Source organism: Eleutherodactylus coqui, chromosome 7 (assembly GCF_035609145.1).
Source record: "Eleutherodactylus coqui strain aEleCoq1 chromosome 7, aEleCoq1.hap1, whole genome shotgun sequence".
Taxonomy (NCBI): domain Eukaryota; kingdom Metazoa; phylum Chordata; class Amphibia; order Anura; family Eleutherodactylidae; genus Eleutherodactylus; species Eleutherodactylus coqui.
In genome coordinates, this window is record NC_089843.1 from 53,195,400 (window position 1) to 53,218,573 (window position 23,174).

At 43.4% G+C, this 23,174-nt stretch overlaps 1 long non-coding RNA gene across 1 annotated transcript in view; it reads right to left on the minus strand.

Moving 5' to 3' along the window:
• Positions 1–11,347: 11,347 nt before the first annotated feature.
• Positions 11,348–23,174, minus strand: part of LOC136573321 (uncharacterized) — a 52,497-nt gene continuing 40,670 nt past the window's right edge. Inside the window, exon 2 of the long non-coding RNA XR_010785869.1 lies at positions 11,348–11,540. This is a non-coding gene — a long non-coding RNA (uncharacterized lncRNA). The remainder of the gene's footprint in view (positions 11,541–23,174) is intronic.

Here is a 23,174-nt window from a genome sequence, read left to right on the forward strand (position 1 = left end):
TAATCTAACCTTTGCCACATTCTGTTTCCAACTTGGGAAAGTCAGGTTCACCTAGGTTCCTGACATTCTAGGGTCATCAAGATAAGGTCAGATTTCCCTCTTCTCCACTATTTGGTTTGTTTTTAATACCGTATATTCCGGTGTATAAGGCGACGGGATTATAAGACGACCCCCCAACTGTCGCCTTATACGCCTTGAATATGGTGTAAAAAAAAAAAAAAAAAGTACTTACCTCCCCCGGCGTTCTGCACCGCTGCTGCAGGCTGTCGCTCCCTCCTCGTCCCCGACAGAACATTGCTTACTGGATGCGGGGCTTAAAATCCCCGCCTCCAGAAAGCTAATGCTGTCATTGGCTAACTCACGCGCCATCAGCCAATCACAGCCATTCAGCATTGATTGGCTGACGCAGAACGCCGGGGGAGGTGAGTACTGCTTTTTTTTGACACTTTTTTTTTTGTAAATCCGGCGTATAAGATGACCCCCGACTGCAAAGCAGATTTTTGGGGGTTAAAAGGTCGTCTTATATGCCGGAATATACAGTAGATATATTGTGTTATCCACATTGTGTGTGTATTCTTCCATTAAGGATATCATATTTAAGCCCATGTAGGAAAAGCTTTCATTAGGAAGCATGTTTTTTTTTTTTGTTTTTTTTTTTAAAACTCTTTTATTAGCATTTTAAGGAAAAACATACATGCGCGGGTCGTAAAGATTACACAACATTTTGATCACATAACACACCTGTCTATTGCAGTAGCGTCTCCGCCTTTAGCTGTCAACATAAGCTTTCTTCTTAGCATTTTCTGTGTGTTGAGCAAAGTCTAGCTCACGCATATACCCTCCATTTTTGGGGGGTTCCCCTTGTCCCTCCTCCCTCAACTTCTAATGATTATTATAATACCATGTTATAATATCAATAACAAAACTGATAACTTTCAAACTAAACTACCCACCACCACCACCACCGCGATCACCTTCCCCACATGTCTTGTAGGAAATGTGTTTTATTTCATTCCCTCTGTAGTGACGCTGGGGAGAATTCGATGCTACCACTTGCTTCCAGATTCCCTCACAGATTAGAGCTGATTGCTGTGATCAAATTATTTTTGGCGGACCCATCTACCAAAGAGAAGTTATCTGATGTGGACAACAACTTTAAGCATCTCTCTTCGACCAAAGGAAAAGTAGAGAATAGAGTAGTTGGAGTATTCTCTGGTCTCCCACCATTTTCCATTGAACATAACACATGACCATCTCGAATGGCCCTACAAAAGAGACCATGTCACTTTTTTTCTTACAAACTCCATGGAATAATTAATGTTGAAAGATTTCATTTTGCATGTGTTCTGAAAACCATAGGAATGTGAGATGTGAGTTTAGCTCCCCACGGTGATATAATAATTAAAACCAACAGTTTAATTATTCACCCGATGGATCACCGAAAAACAGATGTTAGGTTCTCTCCAGTTCACACAAAGGAGTGACAGTGGAATATTCTTGCAATTCTCTTGCCTCGGACAAAGTCCCGTCAACCAGAAGGAAAATCTTCCCTTCTTTTCCCAGCTCTAAGTTGTCTGCTCAACACGGTCACGCCAGATTATGTCACTGTGGCTTAAAATATAGCCGAAGAACAATGAGTTGTGCCTATTGTGAGCTTGTCCTGACTGACAACGTGTTGCCATGAGATGTAAAGGAATTAATGCAAGCAAAAAAGCCCCGATTTCCTATTTTGCACATAAATTAGAATTGGCCATGATTAAGGCCACATGGTGCTTTACATACAGTATACAGTATATTGTATATATAGGTGCAGTATATCTGGAACATTAGTATGTTTACTGTTTGTAGTGCTCGATATGTCTTTGACGTTATTATATACAGTCTGTTAGCAGAACCTTTTGAGACCATATGTTCTTGATTTATTCCCCTTCCTGAACCCCATCATTAATGGCAATTGCATCAAAGTACACCTAAAAGGGCTCGGGAGGTCATCCGCAGCAAACCAACAGTAAATACTCACCAGTTAGTACTACAAAGCAAAAATGAGCAATGCTCTATAGAAAATGGGGCCCCTCAAGACTGTTTTTCTAATAAAAGCTCCATATATAAAATAATACTACCTGAATACACACTGACATGCCAAAAGTCATGGCATAGGAACTAATATCGTGTAGGGCCCCCTTTGGCCCGGGAAAGTGTAGCAACTCAGTGTGGCATCATCTCCACCACATCCCATAAATCATTTATTGAGCTTATGTCGGGCGAATGTCGGGCAGGACATGTAATTCGTAGGAACTCTCTAGAATGCTCTCCAAACCTATTTTAGGCAACTTGGGCCCTATGGCGCAGTTCATTATCCTGCTGGAATATCCCATCATTGTGGGGGTACACATAGGCACCAAGCAGTGAAACATAGCAGGCTGGTCAATGATGGGTTTAGGTGGACCAGTGAAACTGACCCATGCCACGAGAACACACTACACACCAGTAAGGAACTAACATCAGCCTGCACAGTGCCTTGTTGTCAACTGGGGTCCATGGCTCCATGGGGTCTGTGCAATACACAAACTCTACTATTAACCCAAAACTATTGGTTCTGTGACTCATTAAATCACACCACATGTAGCCAGTCCTCTAGGGCCCAGTTAGCAATCTCCTGAGCTCAGGCGAGGCGCTGTGTCCCTTGTCATGATGGTAACAGAGGCTTTCTGGTTGGTCTTCTGCTCCCATATCCCATGGAAGCTAAAGAACTCTGTACTGAACTGCAGGATATAAGTGTGTGGGGGGGCCTCCTGCACTGAATGTCGATGTGATTTCTGCTAGAGTCACTTGTCTGTTCATATGGACAATTCTAGCTATATGCCACCAGTTCCGATCCTGAAGCAACCATGGGTAGCCACTGCTCCATCCATTGTGGGTGGTAATGCCTTCAATGACGTATTCCCGGTACATACATGACACTGTGGTTTGAGGAATGTTAAATGCCTGCACAACTTCGGAAGTGGAATGTCCCATCCGTCTGTCACCCTCCATCATGCCTCATTCGAACTCCGATAATTCACATCGCCTTGCCATGAGCATCTTGGCAGTGTTCAACCTCACTCAAAAGATAACACCTAACAATTTATACAGGTGTGGTTATTCCTAAGCCACAAGGTATACTGTATATCTACATTATTAAGTAATACTAGCTGATAATAGTTTGTGGTTTGTGGTTCATTTTAATCTACAGTAGTTCCTGGGGCCTCCTAGACATGATCAGACTGGCCCACCAGAGCACCAGAGGATCTTCTGGTAGGCCCCAGTTTTAAAACAATAATGGGCGTTTACTACTGTCCTGGATGATGGATCACGGCGCAGGTTTCAGGGTGTGATGCAATAGACAGGGTTACAAAAATATACAACTTTTATTTTGGAACAGTTACTGTAAAAGAACAGTAGTATAATGTCAAGAGAACAGCGCAACTTTCACAGTACTGTTATGCAATACTAACTACGACTAGCTAAGGCTTGGAAATATTGCTATATACGCAATAAGAAAGTAGCAATACTTCATACTTCGCATGGAAGAATCGTAGCACTGGCAACATACAGTATGAAGAAGGCAACTGGCACTTTAACACAGGCTCTTAATCCATACAGATTATTAATACGCAATACCCTTCTGTGGCTTGCAAATTCCAGAACCTCCACTAATACTGTCTACAAGAGCACAGGCTTGATTCCAATTACTGTCCCAATAATCATCTGCTACCAACAGTTCGAACCTCCATTAAACCTCTACTGTTCAAATGAATGATGTCCGATCCCTATTACCCTGCAAGCAGACCTGCTGACTAACTAGCAAGTCCTTACTAGTGTGCACACTGATCAGCTTTTGATGAGGCCGGCCTGACTTACGTACATGGCATGCAACACTAGCTGAGACTGCCTTAGGCTGTACCAGAGATGGGAACATTCTTTAATCGCGATCCGCAGAAATCCCGATGGTTGTCCAGGTGTCCTCCTGTAGTCGGAGACCCAGCGTTCAACCACGGACTCTTGCAGACTGTCGCAACTCGAGCAGCAGCTCACTCACAAACTCAGTGGCCCCCAGCATCCTCCAGGTCCCAGGCCACATCATGCCAATCTCTTGTCACTCTGTACTGACTTACAATGTTACAGTCCCAGCACTCCTGCAGCCCTTAATAGCACCTCTGCTCACTTTTTACAGCACCTGCACCCTTTCTAACTCATAGCGCAGCTAAAACTACATTTCCATGGCGCTAGTAGCACCAAGAATGTTCCGTCTGTGGGTGGGGCTTAGTGCTGTATTCTTCCCTATTAGTTTCCAGGTGGTGATGCGCGTCTTTCTTGGGCGAGTCACATGGTCGGAGTGGGAAGGGCCTCTGCATTCTGTAAGGGGGAGAGTGGAGCCATGATTCCCTCTTACATTATAACAGGGCCACCAAATGTGCAACAGAAGACAACGCTACTTGGAGTTGACCTTGGTGTCAAATATTTGTCACTAGAGTCTATTTCATATGGGCTTAAGATTACCACCTTTCTTGCCAAAAAATACCGGGAGTGGTTTTGGGTGTGGCTGAACATAGAGGTGAGTTTGCTCTATATCAGCATATATAGTAGTTCCTCTCTGCACTATCCTAAACACACATTACTTATATTGTAGCAGCTAAACTGTAGAGTATCTGTTCTTTCTTTTCACTGCAGGGTTTTTATTGGCATGGGCCTCCCATTAAAATTACCAGCCAGCTCGATAATTGGCTGTTTATTTTTTTAATTAATAGAATGAAATTATTTTTTAGGTTGTTTATCGATCATCGGTTTATTATATAGGTTGTTACACGGTTAGACTGGGTCGCCATACATCAGTTGTGTTAAGCCAGTGTTTTAATGCCTGAACCAACCAGAAGTTATTACATTTTGGTGCACTTTTTACACCGGTCCAATGTCAATAGGCAGATAGAAAAAAGCTGCATTCTACATTTTTCTGTCCGACGCAGAGAGGCATCGGGAATGAAAGCTGGTGCGTCGGATGCCTTGAACTGTCCCACAGAATGCTATGGGATCACTTCTGGCATCCGTTTCCTTCCACTATTTATCTTACAACACCAGAGGTTAAAAACAACTGAAGGGCTAAACATATTGAAACCAACCTTAGGCTGGATTCACATGAACGTATATCTGCTCGGTTTTCACGCTGAGCCGAAATACGTCGTCCTCATCTGCAGGGGGGGGCTGGAAGAGTCAGGAGCAGTGCTCTGAGCTCCCGCCCCCTCTCTGCGTCTTCTCCACCCCTCTGCACTATTTGCAATGGGGAGAAGCGGGACGGGGTGGGGCTAATTTGAGCAACTTAGCCCCGCCCCGCCTCCTTTCATTGCAAATAGTACAGAGGGGCGGAGAGGGGGGGAGAGGAGGCAGAGAGGGGGCGGGAGCTCAGTTCCTGCTCCTGGCTCTTCCATTCTCCCCCCCCCCCCCCTGCAGAGGAGGACGATGTATATCGGCTCGGCGTGAAAACCAAGCCGATATACTTCCGTGTGAATCCAGCCTTACAGGTTTCGTGCTAAGGATTATGTTTGTTTGTTTTCCATTTCTTTACTGTTTTTATGACTTTTATTTAATATTGTATTAATTGTGATTCTGTTATTGCTTTCTTTAGTCAACTTTCAACTCCTGACAAGTAACAAATACAAATGTTTTGTGATGTAAAGAAAAATATAAGCAACACCAATTATTAACACCTGACTGTAGGATTAGGTCACAGGATTTGTTTAGAGTCTGTTACCATGGAGACACATAGATCTGCATAGGAGCTGTGGACACAAACTGGTAGGATGGTTTCTGTTAAAACTAGTTGTTTCATTTTTGCTTATTTTAGATGCAATAGAGCAAGAAAAAAAATTGCAATAGTATTCATACCCATTTAATGGAGTGTGCATTCCAGGGAATAAAGAATGGATTTGCACGTATAGAAGGCCACCAAGTAACCTTTACTCTAATTATGAAATAAATTCTTCTCCAATTGTGGAAGTACAAATATCTCTGTCTACTCTACTGGACCAATGAGGTTTTTGGTTATTTTTTCAATGTTTTCCTGAATTACGGCATTCATATGGAATTTGTGAAGTTTCTTTGTAAGCAAATAAACAACATGAAATACTTTAAGGTTTGCATCCTGTAAACATCCTCAAAAAAACTCCAGTTGTTGGAAATATTCCCACACACTTATGTTCCTGTTGTGGATGAAGTATGGTAAGTAAACAGTTCTTGACAGAGTTGGCCTTGGATTGCAGGATTCCCTGCAGGGGCGAGCTGGACCGGGGGGCAGGGAGGCAGATGCCCCTAGGGAACCAAGCAGATGTTTTGGGACATTCGGAGTCCTGATTTTTGCTGCGGTCACTTTCTCAGCATGGCACACTGACTTGTGCTGCCAGCTGCTTTCCTCTCAGAGCAACTGAGAACACCAGCAGAGGATGATGACCACAGTGGAACTCAGGATGCCAAGTGACCATGCCACCTACAGCACCTTCATGGTCCTGACGCAAGTGATGCAATGACACCATTCCATAACGTCGCCTGCGCTGCGCCAGAGGAGAACTCTACAATTGCCATGGACAGGTTAATATGGTGATATTTACTTTGCTTCTTTTGTATATGGCACGGTTGGGAATGCTCACAATTAGTATTCAGGGGGCACAGTTACTACTAAGTGGGCAGTTAGGGCCACTACTAATATTAGGGGGCAAAAGGGGGCATAATTACTATTAAGGGGACCCTTGGGTGCACTACTACTATTATAGGGGCACTATTTCTATTAAGGGGGCACTTTTAAGGGACACAACGGTGTACATTATTATGTAAAGGCTTTAAAAAATGCACTTCTGGTGCTGCATGTATGTACTGAGCGTGGTTCTGGTGCTATATTTATGAGTTTGTTTTTGTGCTGTATTCATGTTATGAGCTTGGTTCTGGTGCTGTATTTAGGTCATGAACTACAGCCTCATATCTATATACTAAGCTTGGTTCTGGTACGGTATTTATGTACTGAGCTTGGTAAGTGTTTTATTTATGTTATTAAATTGATTATTGGTTCTATGTACTTAATTTGGTTCTGCTATTGGGTGTCAGAGAGCATGGTATATGTAGTGCACCATGCAGGCTTACAACCTATCAATGACGCCATATTTCAAAGCAGCAGGCACCCTGGGCTCCCCCAGTGTTCAAAGGCACACCGCATGTTACTGATAAATACCAATAAATACAAGGTATTGGTAAATATTTTGGCCAAAATACACAAGCTCACAACCCGCGTCAAGGGTCCTTGAGAATCCCTACACTACCATTAAACAATATGACAGAAAAGGAAAATATAAATAGACCAAAGAAAATCACAGAAAGGGCCATATACTTACTGATATACTACTACAAGAGGGCAGGTAGAAGCACCCTTGGGATGCATGCAGAAAGCTGGTTTCAGAAGATACCACGCTCCCCCTAACTTATGAAGTCTTCACACTCTCGGTGCTTCCTTCATTGGGCACCTGGTGGCCACTAGTGAGGACAGCGCCGCTGGCCACTTCTGCATCACCTGACCAGCGGCGCTGCACTCACTAGAGGCCACTGGTTGCCTGAGGAGGGAAGCACAGTGAAGACTGCAGAGGTGATAGGGAGAGTTCTGTTTTCTGAAATCAGCTGTGAAGAGCAACTGATTTTGAGTCAAAATCTGCACCAATGTGTCTTTTGCAGAATAATAAGAATTTTGCCTCAGAATTTTCCGCTACGTTTGAACATACGCTTAAGTGGTTTTCCAGGCAAATATACTACTGGTGACCTATCCCGAGGATAGGTCATCAATAGTATTTCTGCCTGGAATACCTCTTTAAGTTTGCCATTCATATTAGGTACCCTGTTTCCCTGAAAATAAGACATACCCTGAAAATAAGACATAGCATGATTTTCCAGAATTTTTGAGGATGCAAAATGATTTTTCAGGCTTTTTGAGGATGCTTGAAATATAAGCCTTACTCCAAAATTAAGCCCTGCTAACAGTTAATTTAAAAAGTCAATTTAAATAGTGTCCAGGCAGCTATACATGTAAAAAAGTTAAACCTTTTTGAAAATTAATATAAGACACTGTCTTATTTTTGGGGAAGCACGGTATATGTTAGGTATGTAAATGTCTCTGGGGAGATATCAGTGATCACGGGGGCAGGGGTGTTTTTGAACTTTCTGTAAGAAATGGCTAGCAACAGGCACCAATGTACCTCACTTTTTTAAGTAGATGTAGATTTAGTATCCCTTTAAGGTGAAGGGAGGAATATGAAATTCATCAAAAGAGGATTAGCTTATTTCTCACATGGCTGAACATTGTATCAGTACTGCAGACTCCCAAGAAGACTGTGAGTCATTCTAGAGAGCAGGAATCCTGAGTGTTCTCTAAGATCTGTATCTCGGCCCGAAGACGGATGTCGCCATAATAAACATATAAACATGCTATGAGGACTCGTTTCATCGCTCATAGCTATAGCTCCGTGGACTCAGATAACCTGCAGTCACAAACAACCCACATACACTGTCTGTTTTAGGTAATTAAAGTGTAATCATTGTATAATGAAAAGTTTTGCAACTTTGTAATATACACTTATTGTCAAAAAAAATCCCTCCCCTAGCTGTCGGAGTGGACTGACACTTTCTCTGTGTGATTGTAACATGGATATGAGTAATTACAATATCAGAGCAAAAGGATCGCTTATTGTGGAAAACTGATCCCGGCACCTCCTAACAGTCTGGTCAGAATGGCCTGGTGGGGAACAATTCATGGATATGACCATCCAGCTTCTCACATCCCAATAATGCGCCCCTCTCAGACTCTGGTAACGGGGTGACCTCTCTTCTCTGCGTTGTAGAGGCGTCTAGTGGTCAACAAGCTCTACACGAGCAGAAGAAGTCAACAAGCTCTAGACTACACACAAGGGGCCTCCAGGAGCCTACTTACAGGTCAATGGAGGAACCACTTCTAGGGCCTCCGTTGACAAGATCGTTCATCTAATCACCACAACTCCTACATGCACAAAAATTTGAGGACTTTTCCATGTATCTCTCCCCACTTTCATAAAAAGTGGGTGGTGTTTGTTGGGAGTGGGTGTGGCCGCCCCAGAACGACACTTTTACAGAATGTATAATTTTGCCAGAAACTGGGGTAAATTATACCAGAAATCTACACCAGTTCCTAGCTGGCATAGATTTCTCTGGAAGAGCTCATATACGACTAATATATGAACAGGCATGAAATTAAGATAATAAGAAATTAAGACCAGCGTTGGGAATTCCAGCCTTAGTAAATTTCCTCCTTTGTGCTGTAATTCTTCTATCTTTTCCTGATCTCTGCTTGCTGTCAATAAATGAGAATCCACTTGGTTATGTTCAAAGGCTTAAAACCCTCACACAGCTAATTATATCGCCATTGTATCCAGTTGTTTCCACTTCACACAATCCTCTTCTTTCCTTCGCGAGCTAAAGACATTGGAACTCCAAATTTCTCTCCTCTCCTGATGGTTTGCTGCAATGTATCAGTTCAGATACAATATATCAGCATGGAGTGCAGACTGCTTCAGGAATACAAAAGAGAGAAGCCAGCTTAGAAACATTAAAGGGACTCTGCCATTAATGTACCGTGTGTTGGGTTCTACTGACGACCATTATCACGCTGCCACACAGACTGGATAACATCCAATCTGTTTTTCAAACGCCCCTTGATTGCGCTAGAATCACATTTTTTTCAATCCCACCTAGTATTTAAAGGGCTTTTCGTGGCTGAGATGGGAAAACCCAGAAGTTCTGTTCCGACCCCCTGTCGGAAAGAGTCAAGCGATTAGTGCAACGCTATTTCCATAGCTTTCATTTACTTCTAGGAGAGCTATGGAGACAGCGCTGCCGTAAGCACTCGGCTCTTTCCATAGGCTTTGATTGAGTGGCCATCACTCGGGAGGCGGGGCTACATCTAACATTCGTAGCGCTGTGACTCTTTTCAACCAAGATTTGACTCTTTTCAGCTAATCTGCATATTGCGCGGGAGACTTTCAAACCCTTCCTGCCTAAGGAACCTAAGCCGGACCAAAACTTACATCTAACTAATGAGTATTGCTTGTTTATTTGTTCAACCCATTCTCTGATTCTCTGCCTTGAATTTTTTTTTTATTCTAGGAAAACTCATTTAACTTGTTTTGGGACTGTATGGTGGCCACAGATATCAATAGTTTACCATGTAGCTGAAGAAGCTCCTCAACCACATGGCCTCTTTGGTTAGCATGCAGTCTATGTACCCCAGTTTGTGCAGCCTCTGAATGTAAAGATCATGTTCCCATTCACTGACAGCAAGCAGAGATAGTGGAGAATTGAAAGAGAAAGTATATTGAGAGCTTTTTGCACACATTTTCATAAGATCTCTTCAGGATCTGTCTTAGGGTGCCCATACCTCCCAACAGTTCCAGATTTGCACTGGATTGATCCATGAATAGGGTTGCCACCTTTGTCACAAGAAAATACAGGCCAAGGTAAAAATGGGGCTTGGATTGGGGGTGAGGTAAGGGGCATGTCTCTACGTCTGTTATTCTAGGGGCCCCAGTAATAATAGTGCCTCTTCTCAATGTCCTTTATAGTAAGTGCCCACTCTCACTGGTCTCAATAGTAATAGTGCCCCATCTCAGGGGCCCAAATATTAATAGTGTCCCCTTTAGCGGCTCCAGTAATAATAGAATCCCTCTAATGGCCCCAGTAGTAATAAGGTCCTTTAAATGGCCTTAGCAGTAACAGTGCCCCCTTTTTGTGACCCCAGTAATATTACTGTCCCCTTTAGTGGCCCCAGTAATTATAGTGTCCCCTTTAGTGGCCCCAGTAATTATAGTGTCCCTTTTAGTGGCCCCAGTAATTATAGTGTCCCCTTTAGTGGCCCCAGTAATTATAGTTGTTCCAGTCATAACAGTGCCCACTTTAGTGACCTCAGTAATAACACCCCCTTTATTTACCCCAGTAATAACAGTGCCCCCTTTAGTGGTTTCAGTAATAATAGTGTCCCTTTAATGGCCCAAGTAATAATAGTGTCCACTTTAGTGGCCGCAGTAATAATAGTACCCCCTTTAGTCAGTATGCTAATACTATATGATAAAACTGCTATACTTTTTTATTGAAAATCTTATGTCTTACCTTTCTATTGATAAAGACATATCCCAGTCTACCAACTATTGAAAGTAGTTGCCACAGTGCACTCTAATATGTCAGACAACTATCTGAATTAGTGGGGGCGCTATTGCATTAATGTCTATGGAAAACATTGGCCCCCAGACAATGGTGGAAGCTGGTAATGCAGGTGACTATAAATTTTATTAAACTTTAAAGTAAGTTGCTCCAGATCTTGTTGAGCCTTCATTTCATCCAGCACAAGCTCTTCTACAGCTGATATCATATTACATTACACGGACGGCGATCCATCCTCATTAAGGGTACTTTGCCAGAATCTGTAAGAACAGGAACGTTGTTGTGACCTAGAAAGAGAAAGAGGAGAAAGACAGAAGAGAGGAAATAATTATTCTTTTTCTGCCAGATTCTGTTTATAGAACAGGAGCTAGAACAATGCAGGCAGAAAATGTACAGACGAGGGGGAAGTCAGTCCACGTTTCAGGGAGTCTGCAGTTTACTAAGGAATTACGGCCTTTGAAATAAATGATCTAAGATATAAACAGAACCTCATGTACAATGAGCTCTGCCTCATGGCTGTGGCCTGAAACAGTAAGTGCCGAGGACGGCTTTAGGGCTCACCTATTACTACTTGAGTAGGTGCCGCTGGCTCTGATGGCCTTGGCATCCCCAAGCATGGAGTTTGTATGTTCTGCCTATTGCAGATACATATTACGCAGCACTTTACATCACTTGATACTTTCTGTCCCCACTGGGACTCTATACCTACCAGTATACTTTTGAAGAACGTACAAACTCCGTACAGATGTTGTCCTTCATGAGATTTGAAGACAGGACCCAAGTACTTCAAGACAACAGTGTTAATCACTGAGCCACGTTAGCTATTTCCCCCTCAAAACTCTTGAAACGATGAAAAAACATAATGGTCATTTACTGCATATGAAAACCCCCAAACTATCACATTATTTATCTCACTCAGTGAACGCTGTCAAAGAACAAAAGTACATAATGGCAGAATAGTGTTATTTCAGTCACCCCGACTTCCAATAAAAATAGAGTGATCATAGAATTGCATGCGTGCAAAAATGGTACATAAAAAACTATAGCTTGCCTCGCAACCCCCCCCCCCCCCTCCCCCTTATCAATAGGAAAAAAAATGGGGGGCTCTGAGTATGATGACAAAGAGCATTTTTCTTTTTAATTAAAGAGGTTTTCATTTTTGAAAGTAATTAAACATAAAAAATTTATAAGCAAAGTATAGTTATAATGGTAAAGCCTAGAGTTGAGCGAACATACTCTGTCGAGCTTGATGCTTGTTCGAGCATTAGCGTACTCGATGGTGCTCGTTACTCGAACGAGCATCAAGCCGTGTTCGACACCGCCCCAGTTTTTGGATCCTCCCCGCTGTGACGTGCCTGTTTTGGCCCCTCCCCACCGCGACGCAGCGCGCGTCATTGGCAAATTTTCTGTCGAGAGAGGGAGAGAAACGAACCTAGAAAAAAAATTTTAAAAGCTCGGCCCTCGGCGTCCCACATACAAAAATGCTCGAGTCTCCCATTGTAGCCAATGGAGTTCGTTACTCGAGTAGAGCTCTCGAATTTTACGAAAAGCTCGACTCAAATAACGTGGACCCGAGCATTTGGGTGCTCACTCATTTCTAGTAATGACCCACAGAATAAAATCAAATCAACATATCATTTTTACCGCACCATGAACACCACAATAGCAAAGCCCTTCAAAAAATGGTAAAATGCTGCCTTTTTTTTCCATCACCCCCCCCCCCCCCCCATTTAACATTTTTTAAAAAGTTTTCCAATACATTATATGGTTCACTACGTGGTACCATTAAAAAATGCAACTAAATAGGGCCTGGAAAACAGTTTAAGGCCCTGTACAGCTAAGAGAAGAAGTGGCCAAAGACACTGATTTTGGTCGTTGTTGTTAGCCATTTAGTTGTTCACGACCCACGGCGGCACTAAAGGCTCCCTCCCGCCATGTTTTCGGTTTTGCACTGCTTCAGTTGGTTGATATCCATGCCAATATCAGCTTTGACAGTATCGGCCATTGTGTCCTTTGGCGGCCGGGTCTTCTTTTGCCACTGTCCAAGCATTATAGATTTTTCTAGTCACTTTGCTCACATTACATGGCCAAAATACGTGAGTCTGAGCCCGGTCATCTTGTCCTCCAGTGATATATATTAGCTCTTATAGGATTCAGGACTTCTCTGATTGTTACTCTCGCAGCTTTCTTTAGCACCACAAATCAAAAGTATCAGCTTTTACATCCTTACATGGCTATGGGGAAAACCATGGTTTGCACTATCCTGCATTTAGTTGTGATGCCAATTTCCCTACTTTTCCAAAATGTGTCCATGTTTAGCATTGGTTTTGGTAGAACCAGCTAAATATCTAATGTGTATGAGGGGGTCTCCAATGGATCTGGCATATTGAAATTCACATAACTGATCCTTTTGTTCTCACAAGCACCAAGCAAATGCCAGAGGTGTTTGGCAACAGCTTACTCTCCTCTCCCCATTGAAGACATATGTATGCCCAGCCGAGATGAGCGATCTTGTGTATAGACAGTTGGGAGGTACAGTGGTTGGCTGAACAACAGCGATTAAAGGTGTATGGGGACCATAAGGTGATACAATCACACTTGATATCTCTAGAGTATATACCTACACATGGACAGACTATTAGCTTTACAATATATCCATCACCTTTTGGGACAAGCAGGCCACTCACTTGATACTTCAGCTTTGTAGAAGCACATCAACCATATTATGGAACCTTCTGAATGTCTTCAGGGCAGCAAATGTAGATAACTAAGGCTTTGTCATCACCTCATCCAGAAACCAAAGTAGAGTAGTTCACATGATATCATCCTCCGGAGAACGATTTCATAAGCGTCTACATAGAGCTTCATGGGATGACTTCACTTCTCTATTTTCTTCCCCAATTACATTTCCTCATTCTTTATAGTCTTTATATCAATGGGTAAAAAAGAAAAGGACCGGGCCGCCTCTACACAGTGCATGGGAGGCCTCCATAACAGGGCTGGGGGAAAAGGACAGAGAAAATTCTAGGAAGGGCTAAATTTGATTTGGGATGGGGAGAGCGAAAGGATGTTGGTTAGGCTGCAGGTAGGAATTAGGGACTGAAGCCGGATCAATCCAGCTGTGTGTTTACTCACCCTGTGGACAACACAGTCATCCCCTCCTGCCCACCCAGTTCAAACTTTACAGTTGTTCCCACCTGTGTCCTTGTTCCACTGAGTGTTTTTTCAAATTGGATATTTGGGATTCTGTGGGATGCCTTAGGTTGCTGAGTTTAAAGTTGCTTGGTATGGTTCTTTGGGGGTCTTGTCCTTGTCATATCATCTGAGTGTGTAGTTCTTGGAGTTGGTGGTTTAAAGTTAGTGTGGGGGAAGCATTATGGGTATGCATTCTACTAAGTTAATTAGAGATGAGCGAGCACGCTCGTTAAAGGCTGCTTCTCAATCAAGTAGCAGTCTTATCGAGAAACTGTGTACTCTCTCCCCCCCTCTTTCCCGCCCCCTCTTGCATGCTGCTCGGGCGAGTACGAGTCTTACTCGATAAGCAGCCTTAAACGAGCGTGCTCGCTCATCTTTATTGGAGATGGTTTATATTCCTTGGCTGGATGTTGGGATTCCTTACGGTGTTATCCCATTGGGGTCGTTCATCGTGATTATTGATGACGTCTGTAGGTGGTCTTGGTGTTTCCAAACCAGGTTATGGATAGGGGAAAACAGTATAGTGCAAAATATCACCAGTCTGTAGCTCCAAGGACTTACCCTGTTGTCCAATTCTCGTTCAATCTTTTACGTTTTGTCTGAATTGATGAATGTATAGTTTATGGCAGACAGGAAAGGAGTCAATATCCATAAAATCATGGCTTTTTCGAGACATATTAAAATCCCAACATGGCTAATGCTATGCCTCACAGCTGCTGTGATAGCGTGAAACGTGTCAGTTTGTCGCTCCATTGTATGTACTTCCTGTTTGGGATTTTATTATATGTCTCAATAAAGCCGTGATTTTATGGATGCCGGATCCTTTTCTTGCCATCTTCTACAATTGATACTGGTCAAGTCCGTGCCTCCTGCTGGTGAGCTGCTTCATTTACTCTGTATAGTTTATGGCAAATATTACGGGTATATGTTTCTTATATTGTCATCAATATCTCAGGAATGTTACGGTTTAAAAAGTGTTCTTTATTTCTGTAATAAACGACCGCTGTGGCCATTAAATCCATTTTTGATCTCCTTGGGCCTTGTTGATTGGGTAAAAAGGGTGGGGCGGTAATGAAATTCTGACTTGACTCACCAAATCAACTTACTCTAGTCCCGTTTAATATAAAAATGCAGTCATCGGTATTGTCAACATGACGCCAACTTGCTCACCAAATTTTGGGTCATTTTCTATCTCATCCTAAGAACACGCATGAAGGGATATGTATGAAGGTCAACCAAAGTTACACTTTCCGCTGCTTATGAAGAAATCTCTCAATGAACAACAACTTAAGACAGAAAGGAAGTTGTGGTTTCTAGGTTATAACAGTGATGATGTTTGCTGTAAACATGGTAGATTGCCGACATTCTTCTGCAAAAGTTTTGTTTAAAGTCAGCATATAATAAAAGTAAAATTAATGTAAAAAAGGGAGTTGCTACTGTAATCCACACTTACCTATATAAAAGGTTCTGGATATGCGTGTAGTCATTGCATGAGGAGAAATGTTTTGAGACTTCCCACCTGTAATCCCATAGAAAACCTATTTTCAAAGACCATATTAGGGAATTCTGAGTTCATAGAGGAGGTTCCAATTCTGGCCCCTCACGTACGTGCCAGAGCACTGAGCAGCTAGAAAGAACATCTCTGTCTTGAGCATCTGTAAAGTGGTGAAAATGACCTCCATACATTTTGTAACACCCCACTTTATTGTGTAGGATGCGATGTACAGGTGCAAATGGATAAAACACCATATAGTAAGGTGGTGTAAGGCCAGGGGGAGTGTGGCCAGATTTTCCTGTAGAATTGCCATAGTAGCAGGGGCAATGTGAAGGCATAGTGCCCTGTTCCTGGTGGCACAGTTGAGTAAGGGCACAACAAGTAGAGTGACAGCAAGTACACAAGAGTGACACAAAGGAGACTGCAAAAAAGTATGGAGACTCCCCCGTCTCCCCGAAAATAAGCCCTATCCCAAAAATAATCCCCAGCTGCGTTACATAAAAAAAAACAATACATTACCTAGCTGGCTTGGTCTGCATCCCATCCACTGTTCTCCGGAGCTTCAGTAGGCTTCCTGCAGTCCTCAGCCACTGACAGAAAATCACTTCCTGGTTATGGGATTCACAAATTCCGTCTCCAGGAAAAACAATGGCTCTGATTGGCTGAGCCACGGTCAAGAACCAAGCAGAGCCATCACTTCCTGGAGGCAGGATTTCTGAATCCCGTAACCAGGGAGCGATCTTCTGTGGGCAGCTGAGGACAGCAGCAAGCATGATGGAGCTTCGGAGAGCGTCGGGAAGGACGTGGACCAAGCCTGCTAGGTAACTATAATAAGACACCTCTGAAAATAAGATCTAGTGCCTTTTTGCTTTTGAGGCAAAAATTAATATAAGACAGGGTCTAATTTTTGGGAAAACATGGAAGTGATGAGTGAACTTTTGAAAAGCTTAGTTTGGCCAGTTTGCAGAACTTTTGTAAATAGTTTGATTCAGCCCGAATTGTTTTAAACCAAACCGGAGTTTCCTGAAGTACCTAAAACTGGTGCATTACACTGTCTAAAAGCCATAAAACCCTGTATAACACTCTGAGTGTGTACGTGTTCAGGAATAGTGTTAAGTGAACTGAACCAGTAGAACCCTACTTTGGGTAGAACTTTGCTAAAAGCTTGGTTTGGGTTTTTCTCAACACTAATGGAGACATTGAAGAATGTTGTTCCATAAGACAAACAGCACTGTCCAGTTCTTGTCAGTGAGAATGCCAGAAAAAAGCCAAGCCAAGCCAGTGCTAGAGTAATGGATTAAAGAGTGTTATGGCAGAAGGCCAAGTGAATCTAAACATCAAAACTACCACCATAGTTTTTGTAATCTGCAGACCTGGAGATTAGAGATGGTTTGTTAATTGTGGCACGTTTGTGAAAGAACAAAGGAACCTTTAGTATGGAGTCCAAGTGGTGATAACCTTTGAAGACCTAGGGACCATCACGCTACAGACCCAATATCCACACATGCATTACATGTATAGTATATTTAGTTCAATGAATACCGTGTAATGCAGAATTTCCTTACGGTTGTGTCTCAGGGAAACAAAACATTTGCTGCTGGATACCCTTACAATAACATTTGATTGTGGGAGATCCCAGCAGTAGGACACTCAGCGCAATTCAGCATCGGAGTTTCTAACAAATGGGATTGTCCAAAGTGGACAACCTCTTCAGAGGTCACAAAATATAACAAAGACATTTCATGCAGAGAGCGACCTATCCTATCTAACTAAACAGTATTTTTGGTCGACTAGCTCTTTGGCAACTTGAATATCATCATGCCCCATTGGGTCAAACAATGTGTACAACCTTAAGACAGATACTATGTATTGGGTGTTGTAACATTTGCATGACAAGGCACCCCCTCTAGTAGACTTCACTGCGCAAAATGTTCAATGAGAGAGAAAAGTGGAACAACTAATATCACCCCACCTTCTATACCACCTGGCGTCCTACAGAAGATCACAAAATAGGAGCTAGATCCCACTGGGGCGATGGCGTTTTGAGTAAAGATGCTCCATGCTTGTCAAACTGAGTGTGAACAGAGGTCCCACTGTTATTCTATCCCTTGAGGAAGCCACGTAAATATCAAGTTTGCAGTAGATCAGCACCAAGGCCGAACCTTGAGTCTATATATCCTTTTATAATAGAGAATTAAAGGGAAGCTGGTACATCAAGCATGCTGCTCAATCTGCAGTGCATGTTCTAGAGGATAGATGAGCAGATTGATATATAGTTGTGTGGGAAAAGATTCAGTATAACTTTATTAATCTAAATCCCTGATCATTCTGGGCCTAAGAGTCCAGTGGGCGGCCCTATCAATAATTGACAGATTTCTCTATTTAAATGTACATACAAAAATAACTGCCAATCACTGATAGGACCGCCCACTGGACTCCTAAACCCAGAGCGATCAGGGATTTAGATTAATAAATGCTATTCATTAAACAAGTTATACTGAATCTTTTCTCACACAACTATATATCAATCTGCTCCACTCCTCCCACTCTAAAACATGGTGGCTGAGGACTGGACTGCATCTTCATTGTGACAGGTTCCCTTTAAACAAACTCTCTAATGTAGATGTCTCCTTGATGTTCAGTGTAGCAAAGAGAGAAATAAGACTGGACATGAAAGAGTAGAAGATAATTGTTTCCACTCAAGAAAGCAAAAAAACAGAACTAGCAAAAAAAGGGAAGCAATGGAACTCAAAGCAGATGACTGCCTGACGTGTGGGGGCGAAGCAACATTTATACAGATGATTTCATCTCACTCACAACGCTTCTCAATGCAAACTTTAGATTTTTCCTTCTTTCACAAGGAATCCTATTGGGAGAATTTTTTCCTTATATTTTTTTTTCTGCTAATGATGAGACAATCTGAACTGCAGGAAAATGAAGCTCAAACTAAAAGGACAATTTACTTGGAAGAGAACAAACTGGGCTCACCATTATTATGTCAAGGGTCACTGCCCAAGAGAGTAGGCCCTGGGATTTGTTTCACTCCCTTTCCATGACCTTTAGGCCAATTCCCTACCCACTTATTGCTAATAATGCAGTTCCTCTATAGAGCAGAGTCCAGCACAGGTTCTCACTACCATGATGGGAGCCTCTGTCTCCAAGGGTGGATAGAAGCCTCATGGTCTGCCCTTGCTCTGACCTGAGCATACATTAGACTATGGTGGTTCACAACTGACTTAAATAAAGGCTTAGTGCTGTAAATATACGGCACATGGTCCTGGGCTTTAATCCCCATCCATCATAAATATGTAGCACCAGTTTAAAGCTCCTGCAATCTAGCAGGAGCAGATTGGGTGCTTGGCTGCCAGTGACAGCCAAGGACCCAGACGAGAAGACAAAAGTGGTTTATAACCCCTTTGCTTTCTCTTTTCCAGCCTACATAGCACTCATTGAGCGCTATGTGGTGAATAGTCGAAGCAGCAGTGCACTTTCCTCTATTGGATCCAGCAATAAAAAAAAAAAAAAGAAAAATTGATATCACTGTATCCATAAAAGTCCAATTTAATAAAATATCACATTATCAATCCTGCATGGTGAATGCTGTCAGAAAAAACTGAGATGCCTGAATTGTGCTTCTTTGGTCACCCCATCAGCAGAAAAAATTTGAATAAACAACCATCAAAAAATAATTTGTACCCTAAAATTGTGCTGATAAAAACTACAACTCACCCTGTGCGGCAGCCGAGTGGAGGCGAACCAAGGTGGGGGAGACCATGGGTAAACAAGATGGATGTCACGGGTGGCTCTGTGATCTCTCCCTGCAATGGTGGCAAAGGGCCGGACTCAGTCACGTGCAGTGGCAAAGGATTTACTACAGGTATCAATTATTAACAGTAGTTTGTCGAATGACGCAAGTACCTCTTCCTTAATGGACTCCAGAAATAAAGGACACAAGTCCGTTTAGCTTGGGCTTGCAAACCGGAGGTACACAGTTTACTTCAGCTTTGTGTAACGCTCAAAAACAACATGTACAGTTCATGAGTAATGCAGAGATATTGCTTTGAATTGAAAATAACGTTGCTCCAAGTTGGCTCCACATGGCTACACAATGCACCCTTAAAGGGGTTGTCCCGCGCCGAAACGGGTTTTTTTTTTTCAATAGCCCCCCCGTTCGGGGCGAGACAAACCCGATGCAGGGGTTAAAAAAGAAAACCGGATAGTGCTTACCTGAATCCCCGCGCTCCGGTGACTTCTTACTTACCTGGTGAAGATGGCCGCCGGGATCTTCACCCTCGGTGGACCGCAGGTCTTCTGTGCGGTCCATTGCCGATTCCAGCCTCCTGATTGGCTGGAATCGGCACACGTGACGGGGCGGAGCTACGAGGAGCCGCTCTCCGGCACAAGCGGCCCCATTCAGAAAAGAAGGAGACCGGACTGCGTAAGCGCGTCTAATCCGGTGATTAGACGCTGAAAATTAGACGGCACCATGGAGACGAGGACGCTAGCAACAGAACAGGTAAGTGAATAACTTCTGTATGGCTCATAATTAATGCACGATGTATATTACAAAGTGCATTAATATGGCCATACAGAAGTGTATACCCCCACTTTGTTTCGCGGGACAACCCCTTTAATACTTGTCCTAATATATAGGGGACCCAGACATGACTACACAGTGCACCCTTAATAATTGTCCTAATATATAGGGGACCCAGACATGACTACACAGTGCACTCTTAATACTTGTCCTAATATATAGGGGGCCCAGACATAACTACACAGTGCACCCTTAGTCCTTGTTCTAATATATAGGGGGCCCAGAGATGACTACACAGTGCACCCTTAGTACTTGTCCTAATATATAGGGGACCCAGACATGACTACACAATGCACCCTTAGCACTTGTCCTAATATATTGGGGACCCAGACATGGCTATACAGTGCATCCTTAGTACTTGTTCTAATACATAGGGAACCCAGACATGACTGCACAGGTGCACCCTTAGTACTCGTCCTAATATATAGGGGACCCAGACATGGCTACACAGGGCACCCTTAGTACTTGTCCTAATACATAGGGGACCCAGACATGGCTACACAGGGCACCCTTAGTACTTGTCCTAATATATAGGGGACCCAGACATGGCTATACAGTGCACCCTTAGTACTTGTCCTAATATATAGGGGGACCAGACATGGCTACACAGTGCACCCTTAGTACTTGTCCTAATACATAGGAGACCCAGACATTGCTAAACAGTGTACCTTTAGTACTTGCCCATTCCTGTTAATAATATTCTAATCTTATAAATAACAATCTTTATTTATATAGTGCCAACATATTCAGCAGCACTTACAAAACAGGGGTGGGAGCAGATACAAAAAACAAAAATACAAAAACTACAGTTACATATAGTAATCAGTTGATGGAGACAGTAGAGGTGAGGGTCCTGCTCCAACGAACTTACATACTACAGATAATGGGTATTACAGAAGGTAAAGGGGCTGGAAATGTGCACGGTATGGCGAGGTGGAGAGTGTGGTACACAGACAATGGTCAGGCTGAGCTGTATAGTGGCTGAATTGGTATGACTGCAAAGGGCGGTTGATTGCGGCTAGCAGGGATAGAAGTCAGTAGGACAGGGAGCACGTTATCAGGGGGATACAGAGGGGTTTGGTTTAGGGGATATGTTATGCCTTCCTGAAGAGGTGCGTTTTTAGAGCACGCCTGAAGTTTTGTGTGTCAGTGATTGCCCAAATAGTTTGGGGTAGCAAGTTCCAGAGCACTGGTGCTGCTATGGAGAAGTCTTGGAAGCGGGAAAGAGATATTTGAAATAAAGGGGCGCTCAGTCTGATTTCATTAGCAGAGCGGAGGGCACGAGCTGGGTAGTGGATTGAGATCAGGGAAGCAATGTAGGGTGGTGAGGTGCTGTTGAGATATTTATGTAGTGAGTTTAAATTGAATTCTGTATTTAACAGGCAGCCAGTGCAGTGTCCAGCACAGGGCAGAGGCGTCCGAGTAGCGGCTGGACAGGAAGATGAGCCTGGCTGCCGCATTCAGGATGGTTTGGAGGGGGTGAGTCTGGTGCGGGGTAGGCCAATCAGAAGCAAGTTGCAATAATCGAGCCGAGAGTGGATATGGACAACAGTGAGCGTTTTCAGCATGCCCACGTTGAGAAAGGGGCAGATTCTTGTAATGTTCTTGAGGTACAGTTGACATGTTCGGGTGAGAGATTGGATATAGGGGGTAAAGGAGAGATCAGGGGCGACTATAACCCTAAGACAGTGGGCGTGCTATTGGAGAATTATGGTGGTGCCATATACTGAGATGTCTTACTACTATGTGCCACTCCCCTTCCCCCCGACATGGAAACTACATGTAAGCAGCTGCAGCGTCGAGGAGCAGGCCCTCAGCCGAGGCTGACAACGGGGTAGAGAGATAACCTTGTCACGGGGCTCTACCATCTCCTCCCTTAAGGGTAGCTCAGGACCCAACCTCGTTAGTGCTGGGGGAGATCACAGGGACAGTAACCATGGTTACCTGTAGTCAAACATGTCACTGTTGACGCTAACGTTCTAACCTCTGCAGGGGATCTTTGGAGATGTAAATTCCAGGAAATAAAGTAGTCCGCGCACAAAGTACACTTTTCTGAACAGGAACCGGGAACATTCATCTCTGCTCGTTTACTTAACAAGTATTAATAACAACAGACCAATGATTCTTACAGTGGTGATGCAGCAAGGATTCACAGGGTATTTGTATCTCTACAGTCCCAGTTATCTGGAGGCATTAACTCTCCCAGTCACTCTCTTTCTCTCCTGCCAGTCACTCACATGTCTCTCGCTTGCTAGCAGTTCCGTTCTCTCTCTGGACTCATGCGGTTTCCACACTTTTCTCCCAGTCCGGGTACATTTGCTTCTTTAGAGATGACGGCTAAGGCTAGGCCCAGGCGGGAACAACAAACTACCTCTTGTACTCTTCCATTCTCCAAGCCTCCGGTTCTCTCATTCAGGCAGACGGTCTCTCGCACCGACTTCACCCCACTCTCTTGGTACCACAACGGCTCAACTGCTCCCACTCATGCATCACCTGACCATGCTTTTATACCACAATAGACAAAACGATACATTTTCCAGACATGACCTAGACATTAACCCTTCATACCTGCAGCCATACAATACACATGTACCTGATGCACTCTACAAACAAGACACTGACAAGACAGTGACA